Source organism: Sminthopsis crassicaudata, chromosome 1, assembly GCF_048593235.1.
Source record: "Sminthopsis crassicaudata isolate SCR6 chromosome 1, ASM4859323v1, whole genome shotgun sequence".
Classification (NCBI taxonomy): Eukaryota; Metazoa; Chordata; class Mammalia; order Dasyuromorphia; family Dasyuridae; genus Sminthopsis; species Sminthopsis crassicaudata.
In genome coordinates this window covers 609,696,742-609,718,825 of record NC_133617.1, presented here as the reverse complement: position 1 = coordinate 609,718,825, position 22,084 = coordinate 609,696,742, and the positions used below count along the sequence as shown (strand labels likewise).

Sequence of the window (22,084 nt, the reverse complement as noted above, 5' to 3'; positions counted from 1 at the left end):
CCTATAAATTCTGTTTCCTCCCAATTTTAGACACCAATAACTTATTAGTGACTCATTTCTATTGGAATAACTTCGCATCAGTTATTTTTATAAAGGTATATTTACTTCAAAGATATTGCGATAATAAAAGCACAAATACTTCTCACCCACACCATTCTAGAGAGACACTTCCTTCTCCCACCTTGGATTCTATGGGAAATGTAGCTCAGTTCTTCTTTTGACATTGGTTCCCTAGGTTTCACACCTAGATAAAACATGACTATCAAATGAACCATCAGTCTGGGATCTGATAGTCACTTCTTGCTCCTGTAGGTGCAAAAGCTGAACTGGCTATAAAACTAGAACACTGAAACATCTGGATACTCGCTTTACTAATGTATTTAGAATTCATGAGCTTTTTTACACAGAATGAAAAACAAAACAAAACAAAACAAAACAAAAAAACAAAAAGAAAAGCTGAGGAATGAAAACTACTTCTTGGGATCTTTGGATCCTAAAATGCTAAAGAGGCTTCTTCTCTCACACCAGAAAGCATTAGTGGAGTGTAAAATAATCAGCGCAATCAAAAAGAATGCAAAGACAGTAGACTGAGGTTGACCTAGCTTTTTAGCTATGCAGCCAATTACAGTAAATGAAAAAAGGAAGGAAGGAAGGAAGGGAGGGAGGGAGAGAGGAAGGAGAAGAGGGATGGAGGAAGGAAGGAAAGGAAGGAAGGAAGGGAAAGAAGGAAGGAAAGAAGGAAGGAGGGGGAGAGAGAGGGAAAGAGGGAGAGAGGGAGGGAGGAAAGAAGGGAGAGAGGGAGGAAGACCTACTCAGAAATATAATCAGATGCCAGAGAGATTGTCAAAGACTACTAGGAAATTAATTTGGTGCTGGACTTAATCAGGGAAAAGAATAAGTTCTGAATAGATGATTGGTGGTAAATAAAAATTGCATTTTTAAGAGGCAGATTTTTAATCAATTGAATGGTGAGAGTGTCTGGACCTCTGTCTCTCAGGGTTTGTAGAAGAAGGTAAGGACTGCTCTGTTTTTGGCTATCTCTCACTGTCTCCCTGTAATTTGAATTCCATCTTTTCTCCTCTGCTTCTTCCCAATTTTATATTCTTATTTTTTGTCTTTTCCCCCTTATCTGCTTTATTTTTTCTTCTAAAATATCATTGTTTTATTCTCATCCTTTCAAGAATGAAGAAACTGACACAAAGGGGTTAAATGATTTGCTCAATATCACATTAATAGTAAGTCAAAGAAGTAAAATCTGAACCAAAATTATTTGGCTCCTGTTAGGTTCCTTACTAGGTGGTAAGTTGGTATGTAACAATTCTCTAGTTCAGAATTCACACCTTTAGTTCATACCTTTAAAAGGAGTTTTCTCATTGGTCTGGGAGGATTTAAGGAGCCAGGATTCAGGAAGAAGAGGATTCCAGATTCTACTGTGGTGCTGACTGGGGACAAGAGCAGATTCACAAGAACTAAAGGAAAAGCCTGCTATGGAAATTCATAACTAGGATTGAATTACAGGAAACCCACTCTTGGAGGCAGAGTCTGATTCATTCCCATGTCTTCACTCTGGCTGGAGGCTCCAGAAGCCTCCCAAGAAACCTGTTCCCAGAGAAAAGTATTTACAGAAAAGAAACCTCCTCCCAAATTCACTGCTCTTTCCATGCTCTCTTACCATATTTAACTCCATGTATATAAAGTACACACACACACATATGTACATTTTACATATATATATATGTATATATGCATATAAACATTATTTCTCTCAATAATCATATTTATACATTTTGTGCTCCAAATTATCAATTATATCAAATAACTTTTTTTTTTCAATTTCACTTGATTCTACATGATTCTTAATCATTTTCCTTCTTCTGAAAATCTTTTTTGGGTGGAAGAGGGAGCAATTTATTCACATCTGCATCGGCTTATACTCTAAAACTTCAATTGTTCTGTGACTTTCTGGGTATGGGTAGGTACTTCTTTCCCAGACAGCAATCAAAGTCCTATAGTACCTTGGCAGACAACTTTATGAGTGTCTGGGGTTAATATATTATAGTCTACTAGTGGCTAGTCTTCCAAAGTTGAGCCTTTTCAAATGTAGCTAAACTAAGCCATGGACAGCTATCTGTGATTAGGATCATTCACCAAACTTCTCTAGCATGGTAATACCTATCATGATGTATATTCCAGTGGCATTGTCAAAATGAAAAAGAAATACAAAAAATCATTAAAATGACTCTTCTGAGGAGACTGGCAGAATATGACATGAATCAAGCATATATATCAAGCACTTGGGGCTACATTTAATTTTTCAAGTTGATCAACTTTTTAGAACTAGAGAATCATGAAAATTTTAAAGAAAAGACCATCTTCATATACCTAAGTGCCTTAAATATTTTCAATTGATATGGTGAAACAATCCAATAAACGTGAATGCTACAAGATCTACAACTGGAAGTATATTGAGTGATCACCTTCATTTTACAGATGAGAAAACTGAAGCCCAGAGAAACAAATTAAATTGCTCAAGATCACATGGTTAGAGTAATGCTATTAATAAATTGAAAGTCATCTCCTTTTAAAAAATCCAGCACATTTTTCCTATTGCCTAGGTGATTTACCTGGTTGAAGGGTAGGAGTTAATGGGTCAGTGCCAACATGACAAGTATTCTCTAGTTGACTATCCAGGAAATTTTTGCTTGACACTATGCCATTTAATATCCTTATTAACCATATGAATAAAGAATTAATTGAAATGTTCATCAATTTGTAGATGTCACAAAGTTGAGAGGGACTGATAATATTCTAAGTAACAATGAAAATATCCAAAGGATTATTAGCAGGCTAGAATGTTGGGATGAACCTAGTAAATAGAAATAATTATTTTTTAACTTCTGTCTGCTTTAGTTTTGTTAATGTATTTAGTTATTTAAAACTTACATATAAATAGAAAAAAAAAAGTTATGTGCAGAGCAGAACATAAGAGAAGATTCAAAATAAGTAGCAATAAATTTCCATCTCATGGAAGCATCTATAATAATAGGTGTTCCTCCATCTCTTGATTTTAAAGTCTTTTTTTGAGTTCTTCTTTGAATTCTTTTTTGTTATTTATTACCTTTTAATATGATTTAATATTAATTTATAATTAATATTATTGTTTTGTTTTGTTATTTTACTTTAGTATATTGTTCTAAAGATGAATTGTGGTCTTCCCTATTTCCAAGTTGCTGAGTTCTTTCTCCTTTGCCTGCTATTTCTTTCAAATAAGACCTTATTAGTGTAATCACCTCTAAGCTAAGGATGGAGGGACAGTGCCTCTGCTTTCAGGGCTTCTTTCAATTTGTCCTAGAATACAAAATCAAGAACTCTGCTCTCCTATAAGTGCCCAAAGACAGCAACTTCCCTGACCCTACTACTTCTGCACTCACCCAGATTATGCTGGTTCCTTTGTGCTTAAAGCCAGCACAACTGGGCCCTAATCTCCCCAGACTAAACCCTAGGCTTCCTACAGGGTCCAGAGGTGCAAGTTCCTGTGGTTGGAGCTGAGGTTATCTTCAAACCTAGCTAATTTCACAGCTCCAAGAAAGAAAGAAAGAAAGAAAGAAAGAAAGAAAGAAAGAAAGAAAGAAAGAAAGAAAGAAAGAAAGAAAGAAAGAAAGAAAGAAAGAAAGAAAGAAAGAAAGAAAGAAAGAAAGAAAGAAAGAAAGAAAGAAAGAAAGAAAGAAAGAAAGAAAGAAAGAAAGAAAGAAAGAAAAAAGAAGGAAGGAAGGAAGGAAGGAAGGAAGGAAGGAAGGAAGGAAGGAAGGAAGGAAGGAAGGAAGGAAGGAAGGAAGGAAGGAAGAAACAGAAAGGAAGGAAGGAAGGAAGGAAGGAAGGAAGGAAGGAAGGAAGGAAGGAAGGAAGGAAGGAAGGAAGGAAGAAACAGAAAGGAAGGAAGGAAGGAAAGAAGGAAGGAAGGAAGGAAGGAAGGAAGGAAGGAAGGAAGGAAGGAAGGAAGGAAGGAAGGAAGGAAGGAAGGAAGGAAGGAAGGAAGGAAGGAAGGAAGGAAGGAAGGAAGGAAGGAAGGAAGGAAGGAAGATCACCTTCAGGAGTGGCAGAGAAAGTAGACACATACTAATTATTCTGAAAAGAATAACCTCTGGGAGTTTTAGTGGACTGAAATCTCATCTTGAATTGGCAGTATGACATGACTGCCAAAAAGACCTAATATAGAACTTGAGCTGAATTAATAGGGACAAAGCTTCCAGGAACAGTGGACTTGTAATCCACCCTTATTATACCTCATCTGGAGTATTATATTCAATTTTGTGCACCAGTATTTATGAAAGACATTCAAATGCTGGAAAGTATCTAAAGAAAGTCAGTCAAGAAAATAAAAGAACTTAAATCTATGTCATATGAGCATTAGTGAAAAAATTAAACATGTTTAATATGTAAAAGAGAAGATACAGGGAATATAAAGTAAATTTACTAAGGTATTTGAAAGATTATTAAGTTGAGAATGGATTAGATTTGTTCTATTTGGCCCCATGGGACATAATAAGGAGAAATGGGAAGAAGTTACCAAGAGGAAAATTTAAATTTTATATTATGGGAAAATCTCCTAGTAACTAGAGCTTTCCAAAGTGAAATGAAATGTCTTGCGAGGTACTAGCTTTCTACTCATGAAAGGGCTTCAAATATAGAATAAAAAACTATATCAAGTGTTTTACACTATGATTCCTTTTATGTATGGGTAGGATTAGATGGCTATGAAGTAGGAAGACTCCAAGATGAAGTTGACTGTTTTACCTAAACAACATGCATTTATTTAGAATTTTTTTTAAATGTATAGGCCAGCAAATTAAAAAACCAAGTGACAATAAATCCAATAAATAATCCAAGTGGAAACAATAAATATTGCATCTGTGTTGTTTTATAATAAGAGCTCACAGATATAGTAGCTAGAGTGCCAGATCTGAAGTCAGGAAAACCTAAGTTCAAATGTGACCTTTTTATTAGCTGAGTGACCTGGGGCAAATACTTAACTGATAATAATATTAACACTTAACTCCCTAAATTTGTGAGGATCAAATGAAATAATGTGAAGTGCTTAGCATAGAGCTGACACATGGTAAGCACTATATAAATATTAGCTATTATTATTACATATAACACTACAGCTTTAAAATACCTTACATACTCTGTATCCCCTATCATCAAGCAATATTATTAGTATCATTAATTCAAATATTACCAATCCCATTTTAGAAATAAGGAAAGTAAAAGACCAAAAAGTTAAATCACAGAGCTTATATTAGTGCTTGGACTTATCCAGATCTTCTTAATCTATGGGCAAAGTTCTTTAGACAGTATTACAGTGAAATACAGCAAAATTTAATATAAAGCCATAGATATCTAATAACTTTTTTTTTCAATGACTTAAATTTCCCCATCTTTGTTTACTCTCACTAGAAACAAACTACCTTCCATCATAGTCCTACCCTTATGCTTCCTATTAGGTAGAGATATTTGTGGACTACTCTACTAGATGTCAAGTTCCAACAATGTGTACCATACTGCAAAGTAGATTCTTGGGAATATACTGTGTTTTTCCGCACGGTATAGGAACAGCAATGGAGGGATGGGGGACAGATTGACTATGTAGAAAGCTTTATTAGAATGAAGTTGTTAACCTCTTAGTGATAGTTCTTTGATAACAACAATCCATTAATTTTTTTAATGCCCAATAACCTTCAATTCTGTGGACTTTCACTTCCTGCAGTGATAAAGAAAAGAACCAGAGGGTATTATGAAAATTGCCCAGGTGATGTTGACAAATACTGATTCCAAGTTTTGGTACTCTAAAATGTAAATAGCTGAAAGGAATTAAATTACATTCGCATTGACATTTTTGTTATTAATGAAAGCAGAAGGCTTAAAGAAATCATGAGGATGGAAAAGCTGGCTCATAGACACTTCTAAAAGGGAATAAAGGTGTTGGAGTAGTTAGCTTCATTTTGAGGCAAAGACAAAAAAGAAAATCAATTTCACATTGTACTTAGTTGTCCCTTTTTCAGTATTTTTAGATCTGGAGTGATCTGACTCCAGCTCAATTTAAAGATGAAGAAACTGAGGCAAACTTAAGTGACTTATAAGATAACTTTATCCTCTCTAAATTCAATTTTCTTGAATGTGTATGAAACAAGTTGGTGGATGTTGATAAAAACACAAACTAGGCTATTCCTTAAAAAAAAAAAAAAAAAAAAATCTCATGGGAAAGTGGAACAAAACAAAACTTTCCAAATAATGAGAATTGTACAAGTTGTGACTGAGGAAGAAAAGATGGTAATGGTTAAGACATTTTTTTTTTTTAATAATGTTGGGATATTTATTAAATGCTTATTTTAAAAAATGTTCTTCCATCCTTCATGGATTGGTATTATATTCCACATTTTTTAGAATTGGAAGGGGCTGTTTCTGAGAGATTTTTTAGTTACATGTCAAGTTTGTTAAATTCCTCCTGTTTATTTTGTAAGCATTTAGAGATATGAATTTCCTACTAAGCACTGCTTTAGATATGTTCTAGAAATTTTGGTATGTTGCCTCACAATCACTCCTCTCCACCCTGGATCTGTGACCTGGAACTGGCTAATAGTTTGTAGGGTACCAGAAGACATCTGATCTTGCTCCCAGTACTAGTTTAGGGGTCCTCTGGGACTCCACCCCAGTGCTTTTTTTCCTGATATTCAATTTCAGCCCCAACCTCTACTGTTGCTGCACTATGCTCCTAGCTAGCTCCTATTCCAATGTGTACAGATTTTTCTTTCTTCCTAAGCTTCCCCAGGCTAGGAAAGTTGATGATTTTGACTTTCCCTTGGCTTTTCCCATCAAAATTTGGCCTGGAATGTTATAGTAGAACATGTTGGGTGAACTGGACAAAAAAAAACAAAAAACTGGACACCATCTTGATTCTATTTTCCAAACTATATTTTAAAAATCATTGCTCTTATTTTCTAGTAATAATTTAGTCCTTGTTCCATACTAATAGAATTCCCCTTATTATCAAGGTATAATTAAGCCCCCCAAAACTGACACAATTCCATAACTGACTTTGTAATATATTTTGTTTTTATTCTGATATCTTTTGAAATGATTCTTTTACAGAAATAGTTAATATATCATAGAGCTGATATGGCAAGTTGCTCCTTCTGGGCTGCTATGTCAAAATTATGAATTTATATAACTATAGAAAAAACACTAAACATTAAAATTATTTATAACATATATGCATCTGTGTATATATTTAACTGTCATTTTCTCCTTCCTAATCTCCCTCCAGTTCCTATGATTGTACAATTGTACATTCATGAGTGTATAAGTGATGTATCTCTAAGCACAACCTAAAAGTTGTCTTTTTTTTTTACTTAGTGTATCATTTTTCTCCCCTGACTTTGTTTCAAAGTACAAGGAGGAATTAGCTTGTAGCACAGTCATAGATAAAAATAAAATCCTGTAAAATGTTTCTTGACCAAAATAAATAGGGGTTAAGGACAATTTATTCGGCAAGAGTCTTCTGTAATTATTGGCAGCTTAATTACTTCTTTGGTTCTCTTTGAAATTGCTGGGTTTTGAATGACCTTTCTAGAGCAAGTGAAATGGGCTGTGACCTTCTCTTCGATTAAGCGCTGCCTTCTAATAGGAGACTAGAAGAAAGTACCATTAGGAAAGATGTCAGAAAGTAGGAACTAACCAACATGCAAGCAAATCTGAGCTTCTCAAAATCTGTTGGAACTTCCTGAACTTTCAATATAGAACCATAATGTATAAGCAGAGAGCATCTCTCTCTTTTTTTTTTTTTTTTTTTTTTTTTTTCCCCATAAGAAATACCAATGAATTTCCTGTCAAGGAAAGGCTGTTAGAAAAACAAAAGAAAATAAAAAGACATTTGGTTAGTGTCTAGTAAAGCAAGTGGTACCTTCTGGTGGAAGATGACACAAAGGTCAGGAACATAGTGACAATTATCTTTAATTTCTACATAATGGTTACTCAAATGATATCTTCAGATTTTGTACACTATCAAGAGACTTACAGAGTAACCCTTTATAAAACACTATTTGGATCATATGAGATAATCAGTCCTTTGTTCATTTCTGAGGCTGTATCTTGATTCCATATAGCATCTGGTACCTTATTGTTATAAACAAAAGTTGAATTACAACCAAAAAAAAATCTAAGAATAATTTTTTGATATAATGGCAAAGCACTGTGTGCACCCAAGTAGTTTCCTGATTCGTCTACCTTAATCTAATCATTTCTGTCTGTCTATATGCTGTCTGTCCATGTATCTATCTACACATACAAGAGAAATAATGCCTACTATATATATATATACATATATACACATGTACATTATATACTTATGTACATATATACATAGATATGCATCATAGATATGCATTTTCTACACACTCTACTTGTGTCATACTCTTAAGCTACAGCAAATTTACTAAATTTCTTTATCACTATATTCAGTTCTTTTCTATGGACAGTGCTTCTTTTTCCATTGGTACCTAGTCCCAGAAATAGAATCTAAGTCACAGAGGAAGAGGCATTGTCATATCTAGGGGAAAAGACAGTGGAGTCCAGGACTCAGATTTCATAGATCTGGATGCTGTTCTTTGATTATACGATATATTTTTCATCACTCATTTAAGTAAATATATGATTTAGGGAACCTTGCTGGAAATTATGGACAAAGAAAAGATATTATTTAATTAAACTGAACACAGTTCTCTTTTCACATACACTCACTATAATAGCAATAATGCCTTACTTATCATTCTCTATTTACAGTACTTCAATTCCCATTTTTGTTTTTATCTATGTCTAGAAAAGTATCTTTCCTCCATGCCTTGTTACTTAGAAATTTTAGCTACCTTCAAGGTTCAGTTCAAGTGCTACCAGCTACAGAAGATCTTCCTGATTCTCTAATCATGAATATTCTTCCAATATTCTTTTGTGTTTACTTTTAATGTGCAGATAAAGTTCCTTGAAGGTAGAAACTGATTTAGGTTTGTCTTTGCATTGCCAGTGCCTAACATAGTACCTGGTACATATTAGATACTTTAAAAATAACTGCTGATTGAATAAATGAATGAATAAAGCTATAAATTATTCAGAATGCCAGGCAATGACTAAAGGAATAACAGTAGTACATCAATACATCAAGGACCTGTATTTCCATTTTCATGAGAACAAAAAAGTGAACTCAAGCAGATTTTCTTACAGAAAAGGAAAGGATCAAGGTAGTGACACAAGATCAGGACCTTACTTCTAGTATTTGCAGAAAGGATATGTTTTTTGATGCAGATTGTTCCAGGAAGTGTTATGAACTGTTCAATGCAGAACTGTTTAAATTGAAAAATATAATAATAATAATAATACCTACATAGGATTGAGGAAGACAAGGTGAACCTGCTAGAATTATACATAAGGCTTAGTATTATTTATGAATGAATATATGGCAAATCCATATATTTCAAACACAAAGCCAAAAATATCCTTGAGAATTCAACAAATAAATTATAATTGAATTAGAGAATTATTGAAGACAAAGCCAGCATATGTTGCATGTACATAGTATGTAAAAACACATGCACACACACAATCTCAATACAAAATTGTATCTCAAATTATAGAATCATACATCTAAAGATGGAAAGGAATGGACAAGTCATTCAATCTAATCCCATTTTTTTAGAGTTGAAGAAACCAACTTCCAGTGAGACTGAGTGAGTGACATACACAAGATCACAAAATGTAGAAGAAATCAAAACCATGCTGGAAACAGATGGGATACATATCAACTGATCAATTAGTATTTATTAACTGTCTACTACATTCCAGGTACTATGCTAAATTTTGGTCATTATGCCAGTCATTCTGTGTCCTTCAAGAGTTGCCATTAATATTTTTTGTCAATTACCCAAAATATTAGATTTCATCTACCTGAGCAATTGTCTGACAGGTAAGAAATATAGACGTATAGCAGGAAAATATGAATTTGTTACTATTTTCTTTCTGACCCCCATCTAACCAAATATGGGAATGAAAGATCTCAGGTGAATATGTATCAGTGCACTAACGTTTATAGAACATTTTACATTTTTATCTTATCTGATCACAATTAGATCAGTTTCTTCATATGTCAAGTGAGGGATTTGCACTAAATGTTTCTAAAGTACTTTTTAGTTGAGTGATTTGTTAAAGGAAAATGTGGAAGAATATTATTCACTTAAGTCCTTCAACTTGCATAAATTCCAGTGGATTTTAATAGGATTAAATCCAACTAGATTGCTTCAGAAAATTATTTTAATATTTGTAAAGATAAATATTTATTTATATTGTATTTCTGAGACTTCATACTAGCAAACTGGAAGAGTTTATTTCACTCTATTTAATTGTTCTAGGAACTTATAGCATTGGCATTGGGTGAGTACACACAGACACTAAAAGTCTTATTTGCTCAATATCTCTTTTTCTAAACATTTCTATTGAATTGCTGTATTGACTAGGCACTTCTTGGAAGATAGGTAGTTGAAGGTAAATTAGATGAGTCCCTACTTTCAGTAACAGGTAATGAAAATGAGATAAACAGCATCTTGCAATTTTAGGAGCACATTCCATTTTTTTTTTTTAATTAAGTACGGAGGGAGCAAGAATAGCATAGTAGCAAATCATATTTTAGTGTGAATTCCTAATAAGACTAATTAGGGAAGTTGACCATATTTTGAGAGCAGATACTTTTTTTTCTTATGACGTTCTTTTTACATATATAAGGCATATGCACTTCAACACTGGAAAACTGCAACCTAAACTATGGATTAAAACTGCTTCATGTACTTCATTCTTTCACTGGTGGGATCATAAGCTTACAACAGAGAGCAGAACTGAGAAAGGAGATGTCCATCCTAGATTAAATGTATTGAAAGTAGAATGAGACCAAAGGGAAACACCTTCATTTAAAAGTTATATTTATTCAAGGCAAAAAAAAAGTAATTGTAATAATAGCACAAATTCACTATTTTACTTGTCAATGCAAATACTGTATTTAGTCATAGCTTTGTCTTGTAAGAAACTTATGTGTGTTAAATAATTTCCCTAATGCCACAGTTAAAAAATAGGGAAAACCTTATCTTTCATACTAAATGTAAGATCCTGGGTAAGTCACTTAACCTTTTTTGCCTCAGTTTCCTCATCTGCAAAATGGGTGGGAGAAGAAATAGCAAACCACTTCAGTATCTTTGCCAAGAAAACCTCAAATGAGGTCACAAAATGATGTTTCATGATTGAAAAGAATAAACAACAGTTTTATAAATGGCTGAACTGGGACTGGAATTAGCTCCCAGTATAGCGTTCTTTCCACTAAACTATACTGCTCTAAGAAATGATAAGCTATTTTCACAGATCCTTAGAATATAGCAAGTTGGTTTTACTTAGTCTTAAAAGAACTGCTTCTGCTGTTTAGCGCAGATCTGTGATTTTACAGGGCTAAGTTCGCCCTCTACTGGAGCAATAATGATGGTGCAATGGATTTGGAATTAAAAACCCTGGGTTTGAATTCTAGCTTTTCTACTTAATAACAATTAAGTAATTAATTAAGTAACAATGACCTTGGACATACCTTAATGTTCTCCACTTCTCAGTTTCTTCATTTATAACATGACGACTACATCATCCCTTCTCAGTTATAAATTACATGTTTTTATTAACCCATTAAATATATTTACACATGTAATTATTAGGTAATATATAGATCGACACTAGGTGGCGCCATGGTGCTCAGAGCTCTGGGTCTGGAGCCAGGAAGCCCCGTAATCCTAAATTCAAATCTAATTTGATCCTAGCTATGAGACTACACAAATCACTTAACTATGTTTGCATCAATTTCCTCATCTGCAAAATGAGCTGGAGAAGAAAATGTCCAATATCTTTTGCCAAGAAAATCCCAAATGGGTTCACAAAGTGCAACACAACTAAATCCAAGGAACAACACATATAAGTATAAAATATCAATTCTAGTGTGTTATATTATCATGTCATATGTTGTTACATATGATGATGTAGAGTGTATACAATGTATATACAACATACACAACAAATAGAAATATAGTATACACATGAATGTTTGTAAAAATAGCCTCGTGCTATTCTTCTGGGATTGAACTCAAGATTTATCAAAGTTTCTGCTCAGATCACAGACATGTAATCCACTGCTGGGCCCATGCTGATATAATTAGATTTTTGTGTGTCTCATTACCCATTTATTTGTAAATTCTTTTCTGCCATGTGGCAGGAAGAAGCCTGATGTATCTCTTTAATTGTTACAAGGTTTATGGCTGCATATCAAGTGTAAACTCATGAGGATCCTGGTAACTATGACATGGCAAATGCATCCTAAAACATATGCATAGAGCAGGGACCCCACCAACCCTCAGGAAGAGAAGCTGGCCTGGCAAATAAACAGTCCATTAGTTAGTTATTGCCAGCCCTAAATGAATAAAACTCTTCAGAGGGAATCGGGACTGTGCTGTAATAATCTGCATAAGGCCCGTTGAATGCTATGGAGAAAGGCCCAAGTGTTCACCTGGCTGCTGTGAAACAGGGGAATGCAGGTGCAGACCCAGGCCAGAGGATGTGTCTAATTTGAAACCTGATGTGCTTTAGTCACTTAACGGCATCCTGAAAAACAGCTGGCTCTGAACCCTCAAATATTGATTCAGTGTTTGGAAATCTGGTTGGGTTTCTGGGCAAACAGCTTATATAAATACATTGTACCATCTGGTTTTATGACTTGAGTGTTTCAATCCCCTTCCCTCATCATTTCCCCCTCTTTTTTCCTCTCTCCAAGGGCAGAGAGGATGATTAATTTGAACATTTTATAGTAGTTCCTCACTTCCCTCAAAGTGGAGGAGGACTAAGTCCCAGTGGCTGCAAATGTTACTGTCTGGCATTAGGAGGTTTCACAGTTAATGGTTAATGGCCAGAGCATGGCCAACCATGCATCTCTGTCCAGGAGCAGGGTGATAAGCTTCGGATCCCTCAGAGCATAAACTTGCAGCCTGACAAGGAAGTAGATTTTTCAAGCAGTGTGTGCTTTTATGATGCCACATTTACCACACATTATCAAAGGCAAATAAAGGGGAAAGAGAGGGTTTGAAGAGACAAACGGGTTGTGGACCTTTTGCAAACAGCCACAGACGTTTTAAGTCTGGTAGCCAAGCAGTTCCTGAAAGTGGAGTCCGTTTTAAAGTCTGTGGAATTCAGTCAGTTGAAAAAAAAAAATAAAATGTTAGTGCTCAAATTCCTTTCTCACTAGTCTGATTCTCCTACTGCACTGCTTGGAAGAGTTTTCTGAGATCTTGCAATTGGAGAAGGAAGCATCTTTATTGGACTGAGTTGGGAACTCTAATGTCTGAGATATATGTTCTTGTCTTGGGAAAGTATGTAAGCAATTATTTTATAATATATATAAGTTTATATATAACATATGTATATATATATATATATGTATATACATATATATACACACACACACACACAAACATATATATGTATTTTGTATTTAACACAAGCATTTCAATATACAAAGAAAAGGGTTATTTGGGAAACTGAATTCTTGTTACATACCATTTTAAGTGCATATTAAATTTAACAAATTTAATGTTTATATCCTCTTCTGAAATTTTTATTTATTTTATTTTATTTATTTATTTTTATTTATTTTAGTTGTTTGTTTATTCATTTTCTTTCATATACTGAATGTTTTCTTTATATTGTTTCCAAGCATTTCTAGCATTTCTCCTTAAATTACCCCAACCTGCCAATTAGAAGCCTTTATAATATTATATTATTATGTATCATATATAATATTATAATAAATTGTAAATAAGCTACAATAAGTTATGAAAAGAAAAACATATCAGCACATTGGTCGTATCTGAACATTCATGGCTCATTCCGAACTGCTAGTGCATCAACTCTCTACCAAGAGGTAGAGGGCATTAAGGAGCTATTTCCAAGAATGAATTAGAGTCTTAAATCAAATTCAGTAAGCCAAAGACTCTTAAGGAAATTGCTGTAGTCTCTTATCTATCTTATAAGGAGCAAACTACTCTAGTCATCCATTTTCTTCACCCTTGAGCTATTAAGAAAAATTCTTCTTTAAGAAGAATTGTTTCATAACACAATGAATTTAATTTTTAAAAATTCTGAACAGAAACATTTAAAGGTCCACTTTTCTTCTGTAAGACAGTTCAATTTAGTTAAATAAATATTCATGAAGAATTTAGTATGGTTAAAACCCTGTGATAAAGGCTGGCAATCCCTCACTTGTAGTGGTAGAAACAAAACAAATCAAAAAGTTTCTCTGCCCTCAAGTAACTTAAATTCTACTAGGAAAATAAAACACATGCACAAATAAGTAACTACAAAGTGCATATAATATAATATGAAGTAATTATAACAGAGAAAAAGTACTTAGAACTACTGATGTGCTGATAAATGTTTTAGTAAAGAGATCATAGAACAAGAATTGTCAGGAAGGACATGCTGGCAAAGATGGCACCTGAGATATGCTATAAAAGTAGATAATCTACAAAGTAGAGGGAAAGTATTACAATTGTGGTAGATCACTTGTGTAAAACCATGGAAAGAGCAAGATGGAGTGTCATATTCAGAAAACAGCTAATAGGTTAGTTTGGCTAGTACAGATTTTGTACATGAGGAGAGAAGGGCAGAAAAGTAATCCCAGAAAGGGAGGTGGGGCACAGATCTGAGCTTCATATGCAAAGTTGATTAGTTGGTATTTTATCAAAGAGGTAGTGGGAAGGTTAATGAAGATTTTCTTTTATTAGAGAGAAAAATGAGTAAAATCAGTATTTTATGACTATTGATTTGTCACATTTGTAGAAGGTTTGAAGAGGAGAGAGACTGGAAGGAGACCTATTTAGATATTATTGCAATAGAAAGGACAAAAGATGATAAAGGGAATAAAAGGAAGGAAGATAAGGAGGGAGGGTGGGAGTGAGAAAGGGAGAAAGGAAGGATGGAAGGAAGCAAGATCAATTATTGTGTCTATTATATACTACATATACAAGTGCTGGGGATACAAATTGAGAAGTTTGGAGATATTTCAATTAGACATTCTGAGTTTGAGATGTCTATAGTACATCCATATAGAAATGTCTAGCAAATAATTGGCAAGATAATATTAGAGTTTAGGAGAGAACTAAAGTAGGATTATGAATTTGAGAATCATATACCTAGCAATAATAATTCAAACCACAAGAGTTGAAACCATTAAAGAAGAAAATGTAGAAGATGAACATCAAAGGCAAAGTTTTTGGGGACATCTACATTTAGTGGGTCAAAATATAATGATAATCTAGCAAAGAAGATTGGAAAAATATTATAGAAAGGTGCTTGAAGTAAAGAAGAAAAGAGAGGAGAGGAAATCCAAAAAGTAGGAATGCTTGAGAGGTTGGTGTTATGGAGAAATTATGTAGAAATATGGAGAAAAGGATTTAGGAGTTTCAAGATGTTTGCTAAGCATAAAAACAGTGGTTTCAGTTGAAAATTGGGGTTATCAGATTGTAAAAGTTCGAGAAGTGGGCATAAAATTTAAAAATATAGGTAATGAATATGAACCAAGCTTTCAAGGAATTTTAACTTTGAAATGGAAAAGTGTAGTATGATAGAGTGGGGAAACAGAAATCAAGGGAGATTGAAGATTAAGATAAGCAAGGTTGTAGGAGATGCACTCCAGGAGGAGATTGAAGCGATTAGGATGAAGAGATTAAATAAAAGAATTAGCCTTTGTCAGAAGAAGCTCCACTTCCTTATCAAGATTTAGGGGGAAAAGACAGACAGAGACACATAGACAGAGACAAAGGGAAGCAGAGAGAAACAGAGACATAAAAGAGAGAGGATGGTGAAGAGGGGTATCCTGTGGTTTAGGGAAAAGAAGACTTATGAAGAATGGTGTCTACTTTTCCATGAAAATAGAAAGCAAGCTCTTTTTCTGAGGGTGATGGAAGGAGGAGAAATCAGGAAATAGTATACCAATCCAAATGTGGCAGAGAAAGTACTCTGAACTGCATTCTTTGAGAGCAATAAATGAATACATTTGCAACATAGTTAGCTGGTTTTAATAGAATAGTTTGTAGATGAGAGAATTTAGAGAAAGGACCTAAGAAATCACCTAGTTCATACCCCTCATTTTACAGATGAGCTAACTAAAACTCGGAGAAGTGAGATTTGCTCATGGTCCCATCTCTAGGAGGAAGCAGAACCAGAACCAGGGCTCAACATAGATTGATTGATTTTAGGGAAAAAACAAAAAACAAAAAAACATTTCTTGGGTCTTTTACATTACATTTTGTATTATATTACATTACCTCTTGGTTTGGTGCAAACCTCAGTAGCCAGTCGTGGGACAGGTTTTAATTGCAATGTATGATTTTAAACATTTCAAGCAAATCATAATTCTAAATCAGATGGATATATATGTTAAAATATGCAAGCCTGCAATACCCAAAATTTTCTTGCCTGATAATTTGAAATGAATTCACAAGTTAAGTTGTAGGATTTAAATTCCATGATTTTGGTGGAATTATTTTTATATCACCTAAGAGTTGTGCCTTTTTTTTTTTCCTTTTGAGCCTCCATTACAAAAATGATGATAAAAATTAAGTTATTATCAAGTGTCCTGTGCAGAATATGATATTCCTTATACAATGAGATATAATATGAAGAATATCAGCAAAAAAAAAAAAAACTTCAACTCTTTACATGATGAGTCCATCTTGTTCCAACATATAAAAAATTTTAAATTTCTTTGTTCTTTTTTTTTAGATGCATACAAGGTTGCCAGATTTTCTCTGATGATTCATAACTCTCTTATCTCTTTATGGGGGTAGTCTTCCAGAAGTTAAAAGTCTTAATGAACAGTTTATAAATGTCTCCATCATAAGCAACTGGCAAGAAAAGTTTCCAACAAAAATGTCCTTAACAGATCCCAAAACAGTTATTCCTATCATAACTATGACAATTATGATTGCAAATTTATAGGTGGTAACCTTAAAGGACACCTAATATAATTCCTTATTTAGATATGCAGAAGTATAAACCCAAAGAAGTTAAATAACAAGTCATATGTAGTAAATGGGAAACCTGGGCTTCAAACACAGGTCTTTTGACTTTAAATCTGGTACACCTTCTTTGACATCACACTTCTCCCTTAAGAAACATCCAAAAATGTCCTTCTGATTTTCTTTTGTTCCCAATGAAGCTGATAATATGTATTATGTTTGCAAAATTGATCACAGTAGAAATAAGTATCATTAATACCATCAATAATCCTCAACATGGAAAATTCCATGTTATCTATATATTACTTTCTAAAGGTATTTCTTAATCTGTGATCTTTGAACTTAGAAAAAAAAAAAAAAGAAAGAAAGAAAACTGAATTTCAATACAATTTGTCTCCCTAAAATCTTATGTGATTTATGTTTATGCATTTAAAAGCATTATTCTGAGATGAGATTCATATATTTCAGATTGCTAAAGGGGTGCATAGCAAAGGTAAGGAAAGATCACTATTATTTTGGGTTTTTTTGACAAATGAAGGGAGAAAGTCTATTAAGATTCAAGGATGAAGTGTCCAGCATGCAGATGTGGAACCATTTCCATTCCTTTTGAATTTCCACTTGATCTACCCCTAGTCTGGCTGTTTCTCCTACTCCTTGAAGTTGGTCCTTTCTATGGTCACTGTCTCTTAGATAGTTGTTATGGTTCATGGTCACCACCATGTTTTACCCAAAACAGTTATTGATCTTTCTGTCTGTCTATTGTCTGTCTATCTATATCTGTCTTCTTTTTGTCTCTGTCTCTTTTCTCTCTCTCTATCTCTCTTTCTATCTTTCTCTGTCTCTGTCTCTGTCTCTCTCTATCTCTCTCTCTGTCTCTGTCTCTCTGTTTCTTTGTCTGTCTGTCTGTCTGTCTCTCTCTTTCTCTCTGTCCCTCACTCTCTGTCTCTCTCTCTTTGTCTCCCTCTCTATCTATCTATCTCTCTGTCTCTCTCTCTCTGTCTCTGTCTCTCTCTCTGTCTCTCTCTCTGTCTCTCTCTCTATATATATATATATATGTATATATATATATATACATATATATATATATGTCTCTCTCTCTCTCCCCCTTTTTCCCTCTCTATCATCCTCTCATTTTCCCAGAGTAGAAACATTCCTTTTCACTTAATTCAGAGAGAATTGAAACAGATGCCATTAAAAAAAAAGAAAGAAAGAAAAAAAGAAAGAAAGAAAGAAAGAAAGAAAGAAAGAAAGAAAGAAAGAAAGAAAGAAAGAAAGAAAGAAAGAAAGAAAGAAAGAAAGAAAGAAAGAAAGAAAGAAAGAAAAGAAATCTCTAATAGGGAAAAAAAACTCAATAACAAAAAATTTAAACAAAAGAATATAAACAATGTAATTATGTATTGCAGATCTCTGAACTTAAATTTAATTATTTTGGGACAAAAATATCTTTCCAGATACAATGTAAAGTACATCCATCCTCTGTGTCCTTCACCTTATCTCAATTTTGTCAGGGATGGATGCTAAACAAAGGTACTCAAATATCTAATCTGATATAAATTTGACTAGGCAATATTTTAAGGTCTGATGGTCTGCATAATCCCTGCTATAATAAGCTCCTCACCCCAGTCTAATCTCTAAGTAAGATATATTCTCTTTTCCTGAAATGTATCATATATATATTTTTTATATTTTAATAGTTTTTATTTACCAGATATATGCATGGGTAATTTCACAACATTGACAATTGCCAAACCTTTTGTTCTCATTTTTCCCCTCCTTCCCCCCCCCCAAGATGGCAGGTTGACCAATACATGTTAAATATGTTAAGAGTATAAATTAAATACAATATATGTATGCATGCCCAATCAGATGTTTTGCTGTACAAAAAGAATCAAACTTTGAAATAATGTACAATTGGCCTGTGAAGGAAATCCAAAATGTAGGCGGACAAAATTAGAGGGTAGTGTTCATGTAGTGGTTCATAATCATCTCCTAAAGTTCTTTCACTGGGTGTAGCTGGTTTAGTTCATTATTGCTCTATTGGAACTGATTTGGCTCATCTCATTGTTGAACATGGCCACATCCATCAGAATTGATCATTATGTAGTATTGTTGTTGAAGTATACAAAGATCTCCTGTTCCTGCTCATTTTACTCAGCATCAGTTCATTTAAGTCTCTCCAGGTCTTTCTGAAATCATCCTGTTGGTCACTTCTTACAGAACAATAATATTCCATAATATTCATATACCACAATTTATTCATCCAATCTCCAATTGATGGGCATCCACGTAGTTTCCAGAATGTGGTATATTTCTTTTCTGAAGCCCATCTTGAATACGGGACCCTCTTTTTATGACCTGTACTACTTCAAAGAGGGGGAAGATTTAGACATCCACCTTCTTCCCCCACCATTTCCTTCTTAAAATTCAATTTGTCTTGCACTGATCTTATATTTGGCAGAATTAATTACATAAAAAGAACATAATAATACTTACGATGTTCCAAGCACTCTAACTGGCAGGGATAGCAATGCAAAGAATGAAATGATCCTTCTCTCAACAACATTATATTCTATCAAAAAGAACAATGTGTATGGATACAAAATAAAGCTCTTACTCTTTCTAATCAAATAAAAAATTTTAATGCATTTTAAGGAAAAAACTAGAAAAGATCCTACAGCTAGGAGATTCAGGAAACATTTCATATAAAATGTGATAGTCTTGAAGGTCCTAAGAGACACTACAAGGCAGAGGTGAAGCAAGAGTATATTCCAGTCATGAAGGATGGCTAAGTAAAAGGCATAGAGAAGAGAAATGTAATTCTGCATATGAAATTAGGAATATCAGTTTGGCTAGATTGTAAAATGTTAGGGAGAAGCATAATGATTAATGAAGCCTAAAGGATAAATTGGGGTCACATTGTGAAAGGCTTTAAAAATCCAACCGTGAAGCTATTCTGTGATCTTAGAAGCAATAGGAAGCCATTAGAGTTTACTGAGCCATAATGAGATGATCACACCTGTACTCAAGGAATATCTCTTTGGAATTTACCTCAACAAGCATATAACTCCAAAACTGATGCCATTTTTCTTTAAATTACTATTTACCCTATCAGTTACTTCTAAAAATGAGAAGCAGAGTCTCTGTCTCTATTCCAAAAGCTGAGCATTCCACAGAATAATGATAATACTCATAATTAAATTTATATAATAAATATACATATATATATATATATATATATATATAAATAGATTTATATAATGATATTTTAAGGTTGATAAAGTATCCATTTTATCATCTAATTTTATTCTTAAATAAGCTTGTTAAGTAGGTGGTATTATTATTGTCATTTTATATATGGAGAAACTGAGGTACAAGAAGATTTTTTAAAATACTTTTTAATTGTTTTATTTTCTGGTTATACATGCATATTACCTTTTAAAATACACATTTCTTAATGAATCATGTTGGGAGAGAAAAATCAGAACAAAAAAAAAAACACAAGAGGAAAAAAAAAACAAAAAAGTGAACACAGAATGGATTTATATTAAATCTTAAATCTCCATAGTTCTCTTTCTGGATGCAGATGGCATTTTTGATCCAAAGTTTTTTGAAATTACCTTGGATCATTGAACCACTGAGAAGAAACAAGTCTTTAATAGCCAATCATCTCACGATTTTGCTGTTACTGTGTACAATATATTCCTGGTTATGTTTGTTTCACTCAGCATCAGATTGTGTATATCTTTCCAATACTTTCTAAAATCATCTTGTTCATTTTTTAATAGAACAATAATATTCCATTACTTTCATATGCCATAATTTATTAATTTTCCAATTCTTTGCCACTGCACAAAGAGCTTCTATAAACATTTTTGCACATGTGGGTCCTTTTCCCTCCTTTATGATTTTCTTGGGTATAGACCCAGGAGTAGACACTGCTGGGTCAAATGGTATGTACAGTTTTATAGCCCCTTGGGCATAGTTCCAAATTGCTCTCCAGAATGGTTGGATCATGAGGTACAAGGAAGTTAAGTAACTTGTCGGGCATCACACAGCTTGCAAGTATCTAAACCATCATTTAAATTCAGTTTTTCCTGACTCTAAGGCCAATATTTTACCTATACCATCTACCCCGTGAGAAGGATGAAGTGCCAAACCTTGCCTATCTTAGGGAGTCCTATTCACTCTTTTTCCCTTTGGTGGTATCATTTTAGTGCTCTGTAAGGAAGCAAACTTTCAGAATAAAAATGTTATTGTTTTATGGGATCTTAACCACATAAAAACTTTAAATGACAAAGTTTCTACCAAGGTAAGAGAGATTATTCCCTGACAAAACCTCCCATCAATGATATGCTGTTCATAGCTTTCTCCCTTTAAGGAACTAAACTTTCTTCTGCTTCTACCCTACCCTAACTAAAGTCATTTTTAAAAACAAGTAGCAAATTTGGCTTTCATTTTCTATACATCATTCTTCTCTCTCAAGAATTAATGAGGGAACTGTATCCCCTAGCTACAATGTGTAAGACTCTTCTCCAGAATCCTGTTTGCTGCTCATACATGAGTAAATTATTAAAATGACGACTTAGAATAATATCCACAATAAATCAAAATTTTAAGACAATATTTCTTCTGACATAAATTTCCAACATTTTTTCTTTATTGTAAGGAAGACAATGTGATATGGTTTTAAAATACCACTGGCTCTAGAATATGAGAATATGAATTCAATACCTACCCTCTGAGTTTTAGCAAGTCACCTAAAGTCCTTGGGACTCAGTTACCTCATCTCTAAAATTAATGTATTTGATTAGATACTTCTGAAGTCTCTGTCAGATCAAAGCTTTAATTCATTCACTCTAGGATCTCCCACATAAATCCTTCTTAATTGTCAAACCTCACAGATGAACAAAATCAATATTCTAGTTTAATGAGGTAACCTTTATCATTTT

At 33.6% G+C, this 22,084-nt stretch overlaps 1 long non-coding RNA gene across 1 annotated transcript in view; it reads right to left on the bottom strand.

Moving 5' to 3' along the window:
- The window catches only part of LOC141555525 (uncharacterized), a 108,475-nt gene that overhangs the window by 85,807 nt on the left and 584 nt on the right, over window positions 1-22,084 (bottom strand). The gene's annotated exons all lie outside the window — the stretch shown is intronic.